We start from the raw sequence: 12,392 nt of genomic DNA, 5'->3' as shown, positions 1-12,392 counted from the left end.
TATGGAGGCTTCATTACATAAATATGGTTAATTAAATATCACTGGCCAATGATTATAGAACTCGGTCTCTGGTCATTCTCCCCTGACCACAGGGAGATGAAGGCATAACCTTCTAATCACTGGGCAGCCTGCTGCCATCCTTAGGTACTTTCCAAAAGTCATCTCATTAACATAAACTTAGGTGTGGCTGACAGGGGCTTGCTATGAATATCAAAAGGCACCTTTATGGCTATTAGTTCTTAGGAAATTCCAAGGGTTTTAAGAGTTCTGAGCCAGAAATAGAGACAAAGACCATATATATATATTACATATATATATACTTCTTATTCTAAATCACAGTATCACAGTATCACAGCTTCTGATAATTCTTCAAAGGTCTCTCCATCCTTAGCCTATCTTCCTCCATTCTTCATCTCTTGTCTAGATCTCTCTCATTCTTCTCTCCTCAGTTTAAATGATACATCATCAGATGGGGCACCTGGGTGGCTCAGTCGGTTAAACGTCAGACTTTGGCTCAGGTCATGATCTCAAGGCTCATGAATTCAAATGCAGCATCAGGCTCTGTGCTGACAGCTCAGAACCTGGATCCTACTTCAGATTCTGTATCTCCCTCTCTCTCTGCTCCTCCTCTGTTCACTGTCCCTCTCAAAAACAAATATACATTAAAGAAAAAAAATTTAGTGTCACTTCCTCAGAGAAATCTTCCCTGGCCACGAGCCTCCAGGCCTTATTAGGTATCCCTGTAACATTCCCTCAGCACATTCTATTATTTCTCCAAATATGTAATTAAGCATGTACTTGTTTATCATCTGTCACTCTAACTACACTATATGGTCCATGAAGACAGGAACAGTGCTTGCATGGTTGACTTTATGTGTCAAATTGACTAGCCATCAAATTCCCAGATTAAATGAACATTATTTTTCTGCCTGTGAGAGTGTTTCCAGATGAGATAAGCATTTGTTTAAGTCAGGGGACTCAGGAAGGCAGACTGCCTTTCCCTCTGTGGGTGGTCCTCATTTTATCTGGTGAGGAGCTGGCTAGGACAAAATGGCAGTGGAGGGAGGAGTTTGCCCCTTTTTCCTGCTTCATTGCTTGCGCTGAAACATCTCATCTCATCTTCTGCCCTCAGACTGGAATTTATACCTGGGGATCCCTTATCTCTCAGGCCTTTGGACTCGGACTGAATTATACCTCTGGCTCTCTCAGGTCTCCAGCTTGCAGATAGCAGATCTAGGATTTCTCAGCCTCCATAACTGCATGAGCCAATTCCTCAAAATAAGTCTCCTTTTGTATAATATATTAAAATTCACTTACAAGTTATTTAATATAGTATAATGTATGTATATATTTATTATATAAAAATTCTTTCTCTCTTTATTTTGAGATCACATATTCTGTTTCTCTGGAGAACCCTGACTAATATAAATGAACATAACAGGCATTCAATACATACATTTTAATTTTGTTGAGTAGAATGAGTGAATGACACATGGAGTATTTTGAAACCATTAAGATAAAGCATGTCTCTGTATCCCTCAAGGTGTGACCTTTATTTGGTTCCAACTTTAGATCTCTTAGTTCTTGTTTTATTATCCTACCTTTTCCTAGGACCACAAAATCCGCCACAAATCTGTTTTCCATTAATCACTCATGATTTAACAAGTGAAAACGTGTTTTAAGTATACGCTACATTAGAAAAATAAAGTGTTTCAAGGAACCGGGGAACATCTTCATTGTTGGGCTTAAGGTTGTCTCAGCCAGACTCAAAATGCTTAACATTCCAGCTAGAACCCTATGACCAAACTCACTCAGACATCAAAACTCAACAGTAATCCCCATGCATCCGACTAATCCAGTTCTTCTATTCTTGTGTGTCAAGAACAATTGCATATAATTAGAAAATGGTTAAAACCAACACAAACAAGAATTGTACAGCGATAGATTTTTCCTTGAAAAAGTCTCTCTGAGTGGGTTTGAAAATAGGAAAAACAGGTCATTTTGCCGGAAGTTATGGTTACCACTGCCAAATCCATGCTCTGTGCAACAAACAAGAACTGTGATGGCGGTGGATGAGAAGAAATGAGTGATTACCCCTGAGTACAAAAATTGTTCCTTTATAAAAAACAGAAGAAATACATAGGAATCAGACCTTTTTAAAAAAGTAAAGGTAAGGACAGCCAGAAGATCCTCATCCAGCTATTTAAAACCATTTAACCCAATGGTTAACTACAAATTGGAAAACTAAGAGAGAACAGAAGAATCTGGTAATCGCATAAGAATCTGTCCCTACACAGTTTTATGGTCTCCAGGCAATCTCGAGTACATCACTCTTCTATAACCCTATCTCTGAAAGCCAAACTTCTCTTATGATATGCTATAATCTTCCAAAATATCTCTATATTAACATTCTTATTGACAGAATTCAAAAACTGTCTTAGATACATAAGATATTAACACATACAGGGTTTACCATGAAGACCTTCCTAAAATTCCCTTTGACTTGAGAAAGTACACGGGCTTAAAATAAAGGTGTTCCCCCCCCCCCCCGATTTGAGTTTTTGACATATGCAGGTGGACACTCACCAGGCATCCTTTCACTAATTAGGGGGATAAAGGCTAAACTCATTTTTATTTGGCTCCATTATAAATAAAATGTTTACTTTCTGCTTATGGTTTGTTTTACTCTGTTTTACTTAGCACAATGTAGGGTGAGGTGTAATGACGTTGCAATCTTGCGCACCCTCCAGCTGTGCCTGGGAAAGCATGAGATCACAGTCCCGGCTGCGCTCGGCGTCTGCAGAGCGAGGACCAGGGGTGAGAGAGGGATTGCAGCTGTGGCATGAGGCAAACAGGATACACAGCTTTGGGAAATAGGGACAGACATAGATAGAGAGATGGAGAGAGATGGAGAGAGAGGACTGAGTTCATTTGAGGAATAGTTGGGTTGAAACCCCTGGCAGGTAGGGGACCAGAAAAGTACGGAGTCAGTCGGGGCATCTTATTTCTCTTACCTGAAACTATTTTTTTCTCCTCATCGCTCATGCTTTTCCTCTTTCTTCTCCTAAACAGAGGTGCTCTAATTGTACTCATCCTTCTTTCTTTCTTTTCCTTTCCCTCACTTTACTTCCTTTTCAGACCTACTTGCTTTAGCAAGCCTGTCTAGTTTCATTGCTTCAAGGACCCCGTCTCTGTGGACAGCAACCTGATCTCTACCTCCAGCACACACCTCACTCCTTGGAGATAGCCCTGCATTTTCTGATTTCTCCACCTGGATCTCACCAGCCCAAGTAAGTGTGTCCAAAACTATCGTGAGGCATGTAGCACAATCTATTTTGCATTATTTCGATATAGGCAGATGTCTTCTCTTCCCTAGAATTATGAGCTCCATGCAAGATCTGAATCACATTCAGTGTTGAGTTCCCTTCAGTGCCTGCTCAGGGCTCTGATTTTTGATGACCAGTGAATTGCTACAAGGTCAACGTGCCCCTAAAAAGTATGTCTAGTGTAGAAATCGAGAGTTTACTTCACATGGAAGCGTTTACCATAGGATTTAGGACTTACGAAACCCCTTCACCAAGAATTATTTACTAAATTCTACTATTAATAATAAGAGCCAGGGTTTATTTTGCTAATTTTTTATACAACAATAACCCTGCAAGGCTAATATAATTGTCTTCATTTTATACATGTAAAAACTGTGGTTCAGAGAAGTCAGATAGCTTGCTACAATGACTGAGTCGCAGAGTTATTTTGCACCCACCCTGACTGTTAGAAAACTCCTAATATTTCCATTGCTCTACAACGCATACTCAGCCATTCTCACCAAGTTTAAGTTCTGAGAGAATATAGCTCAATTAAAGTTCAATCATCTTTATGTTTCCAGGAATGAATACCCATGTTCTTCTTCAGCATACAGTTAAATAAACCATTGCATATTCTGTTTTCTGAGTTTGTCATTTCTGTATATCAGTGGTCATGTCTCATAGAATTCAAATGGTACATTTGATATTTCCCACAAATTTGCAATTGATGGCATCTTAAAAGGCAATTGGAAAATTTCTGTGGGATTTTCTTTTGCAGCGTGACTCTTACACCCACATAAAAAACTTTTAGTTGATGACCCACAAAACCCACATGAAGTGTTTGTGGGTTGTTCGTCATTTGTGGTTTCGAGGAAGTTCAGCATGCAACATCCCGTGTGTATGTTTGGGCAAGCAAACGCATTAGACTCTTTTCAGCTACACTGTTTACCGGGCCTTCGTGAGAAACTGACTGAAATTAATTGGAAAGTCATAACTGTTGATAAACACTTCATGAAAGGGAACAAACATGAAATTGAGGAGAATAATCATTGATCTCTTTGAGGCGAGCTTTTAGAGAAGTGCTGGTGAGTCAACAGACACGAGAGCTACATATGTAAATACGCTAGTAGCCACACTACAACAAGTAAAAAGAAACAGGTGAAATTATTTTGAATATGAAATTTATTAATTCAATATACCTCGATTACCATCTAACATGTAATCAATATATAAATTATTAATGAGATATTTTACATTCTTCTTTTCATACTGGGTCTTTCAAATCTGGAGGGTATTTCATACTTACTGGACATGTCACTTCTGATTAGCCACATTCCGAGTGTCCCACAGTGATGTGTGGCTACTGTCTAGTTCCAAAACCGCTGGACAGCAAAAGAATAGATACGCCTGATTCCATTCGTGGTTTACTTCCAGAAGAATGTTTACCTTCAGTCACTGAGCTTTGGTCCAACCATTCTCTTCTTCAGCTTTGGAATCTCTGTGGAAGTGCACCGGATTCCAGAAGTCACATAATCAGTAGCTTCCTTGAGAGGCCAAGTAGCATGAAAATTTACTCTAGCTCATGATCCATCTTGGGCCCAGTCTCATGTTTTTATTAAAGTAATACATGTTATGATGTGCTTCCTGACAGTAGTGTTTTAAATGCTAGAAGAACTGAGACATTTCTATGAGATTTTCTTCTGTCAGTTGTTCTGACAAAACCAAAATCTTGCCCCAGCATTACCTGAAGATTATGATTGGTCAAAACTTGATGAAGACATCATCACATGCATCAATGGGTTGTGGGTTACAGCTATTCATCAACCATAAATCTAATATGTTTTTTGTATGCAGAGGAGTGACTTATTACCACCCTCCACATAATAATTGCACACCCTAAAAACATTAATAGCTTGAATTATGTGTTTTACACTGACAAAAATCATTGATATAAAAAGCCAAGGGTCTCAATAGTACAGAGACCTTATATGAATCTCATTTTCTCTTCTAGAAAAAAGTAGAGAGAATATTTCTCCTGTGATTATTCTAAAGCAGCAGAAAGGCACAAAGAAGAAATGACCCCTCATTAGTCTGTGTCTGATGACTAAAAGGATGTGAAGGACCTGCACTCTGTGGAGGGCAGACTGCCTGTCCCACCCAACCAGTCTTAAAGGGCTATCTATGCCAAAGACTTCCTCGGGCTAAAGAAGAAGGTCCTCACTCAGCTGCAGAGGACACGGACACAAACCACACATACTCACCAGAGATTACAGGGCCGGTGGAGATTTAAGAGGCCCATTTATCATCCAATGAAATGGATTTTAAAATAATGTCAAGAAATTTAAAAAGAAATTTAAAACTTTTTTGTATAGGAGTGTCCAGGTGGCTTAGCTGGTTAAGCAGCTGGCTTTTGATTTCAGATCAGGTCATGATCTCATGGTTTGTGAGGTGTTCTTTTTTTTTTTAAGATTTTAAAAAATTGTTTATTTTTGAAAAAGAGAGAGATGGTGTGTGAGCAGGAAAGGGGTAGAGAGTCCTAAGCAGACTCTGTTGTGCCCGAGTTTGTAGTATCGGCCCCCCAAAAAAAGAACAGAGACTACCAGGGAGACCGAGTCACGCCTGCAAAAACAAAGGGCTTTATTAAGGGCTTAAGCTCGGGCTCACAGACTTTACTAACCCACTGGCCACGTGGAGAGAGAGGCCCAAAGACAGGGTAGGCCTTTTATGAGTTTGGGAAGGGGAGTTATAGGAAATGATGACACAGGCACATCACCCCAATCCCTATCCCCCCATCAATACTGGCAGTTGTGGGAGCCAATCACAACATTGGGAGTATTGACCAATCAGAGTGGGCCCAGGACCCCCACGTAGGCCTGCCCCTAGAAAGGTCAAAGGTATCAGCCGGCCTCTCCCAATTGGGCGCTGCAGGAATTGTCCCTTTTTAATGTGTGCCCTTTCATCCGGAGAAGCCAGCGCCTTCCCCTTTAAGTATAGGGGAAGGCTGAGTCGGGTCTGCGTCCTTACAACTCCAGGCTCTGAGCTCTCAGCACAGAGCCCAATGCAGGACTGAACTCACAAACCGTGAGATTGTGACCTGAGCCAAAGTCAGTTGCTCAGCGGACTGAGCCACCCAGGTGCCCCTCATGGTTTTTGAGTTTGAGCCTCAAGTCAGGCTCTGCACTGATAGTGTGGAGCCTGCTTGGGATCCTCTCTTTCCCTCTCTCTCTACTCCTCTTGTGCACATGCTCTCCCTCTCTCTCTCTCTCTCTGTCAAAATAAATAAGTTATCTTAAAAAAAACTTCCTCCATATGAGGTATCGGTGGTCCATTGCAAAGACGGCGAATGGTCTAAACCATAGTCAGCTGACCCTCAGCCTTTATCCTCTTTCTCTGCAACCTTGTATCTCTCTTTCATTCCATTCTTTATATCTGTCCCCAACTGTTTTGTGGGAACACATGCTTCATGTTTTCCTCCTCTCTTTTCCCTCCTCCTCTCCTTACTATTATTCTTAATAACTGTGGTGTCTGTTGAAAGTCCATTACTAGGCACTGTACATGCAGCATCTTATTTAAACTATATAACATTTAGTGGTGAACATTTATTTATAGCTCCAGCTGAGGGATGAGGAAATGAAGACTCTGAGACACAACCTATTCAAAGTCCCACAGCTTAGGAAGTGGCAGATTTGGGATTTAAACCAAGTGTTGTTTGACTCCTAAGCTGATATTGGTAACTTTGGTATTACATCACCAGTATCCTCTCCCTTCATTCAGTCGGTGCTTATTAAATACATGGGTGCTCAATATTATACTACAAATATAGCAAAACCTTGGATTGTGAGTACCTTGGTCTGCACATGTTCCTCAAGATGAGCAATGATTTCTAATAAATTTTGACATGATAAATAAGCAAGTCCTTGCAATGTGAGTAGTATGTGATGCCAAAGGTTGCAGGATCACAACTGAGCTGATGGTTCTTGAAACTCGCTTTGATATACGAATGCTTTGGATTACAAGGATGTATCCAGAATGAATTATGCTCACAGACCATAAATACATATATTTATTTTCAGATTTGTTCACCTGGTCTCCTCAGTGCCTCTTCAGGCCAGCACTGACAATATGGAGACCAACAGGGATCTCAGCACTAGTTCTAAGAGATGTGTCAGATGGTGAGGAGCACAAACTCAGTGTATTAAGCTCATCCGGACCTTGGGGTCTGATGCATGAGGAGACTTTGATATTCCTTAATCAGATGAAAACTGTCAGAATCAAGATGTATCAGCCTTTGTCTAATCCTTCAGCTACAAGTCCTTGACTTTTCTACATGTCATAAGTAGGAATAAACAGTGACTGCAGAAAGTGGCCACTAAATAATTTTTAGTAGCCTAGGGCTATTATGCTATTTTAACAACTTCCCCAAAAGACAGTGACCTAGCCTGGCAGCCACTTTTCCTACCTCTCCCGCTTTTCCTCTTCAGCTGCGCATGGTGAATCTGACCTCTGCCCTTACTCTCATTTCGGACTTCTACTGGTAGCTCCAGCCTTGAGAAGCCCTCTATCTATTTGTCCCTGCCAGTGTGACTCACGTTATCCCAATGCTTCTCATCATGCAGCCTTATCACTGAGTACCCTTGAATCTCCTGAGCTACGCCTCTGCTCACTTTTACCATTTTACACCATTGTACATTCCATGGGTAGTCTTTTTCACTTACTGAGGTGATGCTTTGGGGAAGGTGTGAGAGAATTCATTGCAATGCATCAAGGCTTTAGAAGGAAGACTCCTCTAGGGATGCTAACTAAGGTCCATCTCTTCTCCCTGCCAATTCTGGAAGAATAGTTCTCTTTATTTTCATCATTTCATGCACAAGAGTACGTACAATGGGCAATGGGAAAGGATGCATTTACTTCTTTTCCTTTGGGCACTTCTACTTATCTAGTCCCACTCTATGTTATGTGCTAAATTCTGCTACATGTACTGATGAAACCAAATGACCTGTGTTCCTTGGAAATGCTGTGCTGTTGTAGCTCCATGCACCTACACATGCAGTTCCTAGTCCTGAAGTACTACCCTTCCTCTAATTTTATTTGATTAACTCATTTTCATGCCTCAAGACTCATCTCATCTGCCCTCTCTACCAGGTAGCTCTCCCTGGGTTAAGTGACCCTGCTAAGTTAACCAATACATATTTATTTAAGTATAGATGCCACTTAACTTGCAATTACCTATGTGTGCAACTACATTTGTCTTTCAATTGTAAGCTTCTAAATGGCATAGAAGATGCTATTATTTGTTTTTGTGCTATCAGAAACTAGAACAGTGCCTAGCACATAGTTTGCACTCAGTAAATACTTTTTAAAAATTTGATCTGAACTGCATGATCTGATCTGTAATCTGTCCCTCAGCATCACATTTATGAGTTATACTTGCACCTTTTAATTTATTATTTTATTTCTCTTTATTTAAGAGAGAAAGTGCAAGGGCAAGTAGGGGAGAGGAGCAGAGGGAGAGAGAGAATCCCAAGCAGGTTCCATGCTCAGTGTGTAGCCCAAAGCAGGGCTAGATCCCACAACTTTGGGATTGTGGCCTGAGCGAAAATCAAGAGTCAGACGCTTACCTGACTGAGCCACCAAGTGTCTATAGACTAACTGTTTTTTGGTTGGAACTAGAACAGTGTCAATGATTATTCTCACTTTCTCATCTGCATCTCCAAAAAAATTAAAATAGTCTTAGTTCAGTAAGTTATATATCCAGTCTTACTTGTAATCAAGCCACATCTAAGATTAAAACACTTCCCCTCTCTCAATTTAGACTTATTGCCACATGCAGTGTAGAAAGAGGTGTGATCAGCTGCTTCTTTCTTTTCCTATATAGCGACGTTTCTCTTCTTCCAGGTGTTTTGACCTTGGGTTGGTATAGTTGTGGAGGTCTAGCATTGGCACTCTCTGGGCCCAAGACATGTAAAGCTGGCATGTTTCTCTCATGAGGAGCCTTGAGGAGAAGCTCTGCATTACTGGGTATCTATCAACTGCAATTCCCTTGAGCTATGCAAAGGCATCTTTTTCTAACTTGTTGTTGATGACTTATTCTAAACTTCTAAGCATCCAGGAGCTACACCTGCTGATTCTTTTCATTACAATTACCCTGTTTCACTAGGTGGTCCTCTTAGACAATATCTAAGTAATCCCATCCTAGTCTTGCATCTAGCCCACATCATGCCCTCGATGTATACTTACATTTGCTTTGTTTCAACACCCCCTGGATAACCATCTCTCCCTTCACTTTGAATCTATAAATGTGACATCAGTCCATTGTGTCATACACATTCCTGTAAATACATATCAAACTCTTTTGTCATGTTAGAGCTCTTTAATTTAGGGTTTATGAGTGGAAAGATCTTCCCCTCCTCCATGAGATGGGAAGTAGACTCAACACATTAATACTCTCTTAAAAATTCTTTCTCATTATCTATCCCCCAACCTTATGTCCTCAAGTTATGAGAGAAGTTGACCATGTTACTAGTCATAAAACCAGTTACAATAAATACCAAGGAATCAACATTATATAAAGTACACAGTCTGATGAAATTGCAATTCAAATAATCACAAAGTAACTAGTAAAGTTATATATTTGGGATTTAAAAGACATACTTCCAAATAACTCACAAACCAAAGAAGAAATTCTAATAGAAATTAGAACATATGTAGAATCAAATGACACTGGTATCCAAAATGCCATGAGCTATGAGTTAAAAAGCTAACTTTACAACCTAAAAAGCTACACAGAGTAATCCAAATGATAGAAAAAGATGAAATGTTTCCTAAATAATCTTTTTTTTTATAGTTTATCGTCAAGCTGGTTTCCATATGACACCCAGTGCTCATCCCCACAAGTGCCCTTCTCCATGTCCATAATCTTGAAACCAAAACCAGAAACTGACACTTTGAAGAAAGAGGTTTAGAGGCTAGTCTCCCTCGTAAACATCTCAAACAGAATATATCAGCATAAAAGTATAAAATAGATCACAGAAAAACTGAGTTTAAACTAAAAATGCAAGTATAGTTCACATTGAAAGGTATTCATTAAATGGATGCATTCACTCATTTAATAGATCAAAGGTTAATTAAGGAATGGATCAAAATAATTAAGGGCCTCAAAAGATAAAAAAAGAAATGCAGTTGATGTAAAACAGACATAAAAATTTTATGAATGACACTCAAATACTGGGTGTATATATGCATATATTAGATATACACATATATGTACGTATGCATATATGTGTGTGTATATATATATATATACAAAAACACTGATGCACACTTACTATTCCTAAATAAAAAATGATAATTTAACCAACTAAAATATAGAATTATTTTTAACAAAGAAAGACAAAGTGTGGCAAATACCCTACCAGACAGCATGATCTATAAAAGTATGGTATTTAAATTATATGGTACTTGAATGGGGAAAGAAACAATAGAGTAATTTAACAGAATAAAGAGGTCAACTAAGTGACTCCTGCATATGAACATTTTAGAAGTAGTATTGGAGATTCAAGGCGAATAATAAATTACCTAATAAATGATGCTTAGGGGCGCCTGGGTGGCTCAGTCGGTTAAGTGGCCGGCTTCGGCTCAGGTCATGATCTCACAGTTTGTGGGTTCGAGCCCCACATGGGGCTCTGTGCTGACAGCTAGTTCAGAGCCTGGAGCCTGCTTCAGATTCTGTGTCTCCCTCTCTCTCTGACCCTCCCCTGCTCGCGCTGTCTCTCTCTGTCTCTCAAAAAATAAATAAAAGACATTAAAAAATTCATAAATGATGCTTGGAATTTTGGTTTTCCATAAAGGAAAAAGTCAAGTTAGAGTCGTATTCTAATATGCAACACAATAAGTCTATTTTAGGTGGACTCAAATCTATATGTAAAAAGCACAAAAGTTTTAGAAAAGGGGCTCCTGGGTGGCCAAAAGGGTTAAGCGTCTGAGTTCGACTCAGGTCGTGAGCTCATGGTGAGTTCCAGCCCTGAATCAGGCTCTCTGCTCTCAGTACAGAGCCCCCTTCAGGTCCTTGCCTCCCTTCCTTTGCCACTGGATCTCTTTCTGCCACCCGGTCTCCCTCTCCCTCACCCTTTATCCCCTACTCTTCCCCACTTAAGCTTAAGCACTCTCTCTCTCTAAAAAATAAATATTTAAAAAAATTTAGAAGAAAATATGGTAGACTACTTTTACTTTCATTATCTCAAAAAAGAAAGATTTCTTAAAATATAAAAACAAGACATATATAGAAACATTTATTGATGTTACTGAATTAAAATAAAATATTTTGTGCTTCAAAAAACATAATTTTCAAAAAAAGTAAAATCTTAGTCTGAGATAAATTATTTGCAGTATATTTAATCAACAAAGGGTTCATATGCAGAATACAGAAAGAACACACAAAAATCAATAAGCAAAAGAAAAAAACCCTAAGATAGGCAAAAAAATATGAACAATTCAATAGGAAGAAGACTCAAGTAGCTAATAAAAATGATAATATGTTCAGTCTCACTTTCATCAGGAATATTTAAGTTAAATAATAATATTGTGCCATTTCGCATCTATGACATTGGCAGAAAAGACCTGAGAAACGTTGAGGACTGGTCTGGTTTTTAGAAGGTTCAATAAATGACCCTGTGTACTCCACTATACTTAGCTGATAAACTTAGTATTCAGAAAGATGGAAAGGAAAATATTGCCTTTATAGGTGATTGTGTAAGATTGAATTCTAATTTCCCATTTTTTTACTTCTTCCCTCTGATGGAATTATACATTCCTGTTCATTGTTATGTGAGGTGTTGCATCATGTAGGAAAAGTATATGTCTCTATTTTACTGACTTTGGACCGAGTACTGGGTCATGCTTTGCCAAGTGGAATGTGAGTAGATGTGATATTTGCCATTTTTGCAAAGAAGTTTCAAGATGAATTGTGTGGTTTGCTCTCACCTTTTAAAACAGCATTTGTCAACTAAGGGCTACCACAGCTGCCTGGGTCTCTGGACTAAGAACATTCATGGGACCAATGCAGCTGAGTCCAGCATAGCAGAGCTAAGC

General features: G+C 39.3%; 1 long non-coding RNA gene across 1 annotated transcript; it reads left to right on the top strand.

Moving 5' to 3' along the window:
- The first annotated feature begins 2,887 nt into the window (after positions 1-2,887).
- On the top strand, positions 2,888-3,930 carry LOC115282381. The gene is made up of 3 exons (XR_003904624.1): positions 2,888-2,963; positions 3,139-3,290; positions 3,887-3,930. It is a non-coding gene; the product is annotated as an uncharacterized LOC115282381 (long non-coding RNA).
- Positions 3,931-12,392: the final 8,462 nt, after the last annotated feature.

The sequence above is a fragment of the Suricata suricatta genome, chromosome 1, assembly GCF_006229205.1.
Source record: "Suricata suricatta isolate VVHF042 chromosome 1, meerkat_22Aug2017_6uvM2_HiC, whole genome shotgun sequence".
Lineage (NCBI taxonomy): Eukaryota > Metazoa > Chordata > Mammalia > Carnivora > Herpestidae > Suricata > Suricata suricatta.
This window is presented reverse-complemented; position numbering and strand designations above follow the sequence as displayed.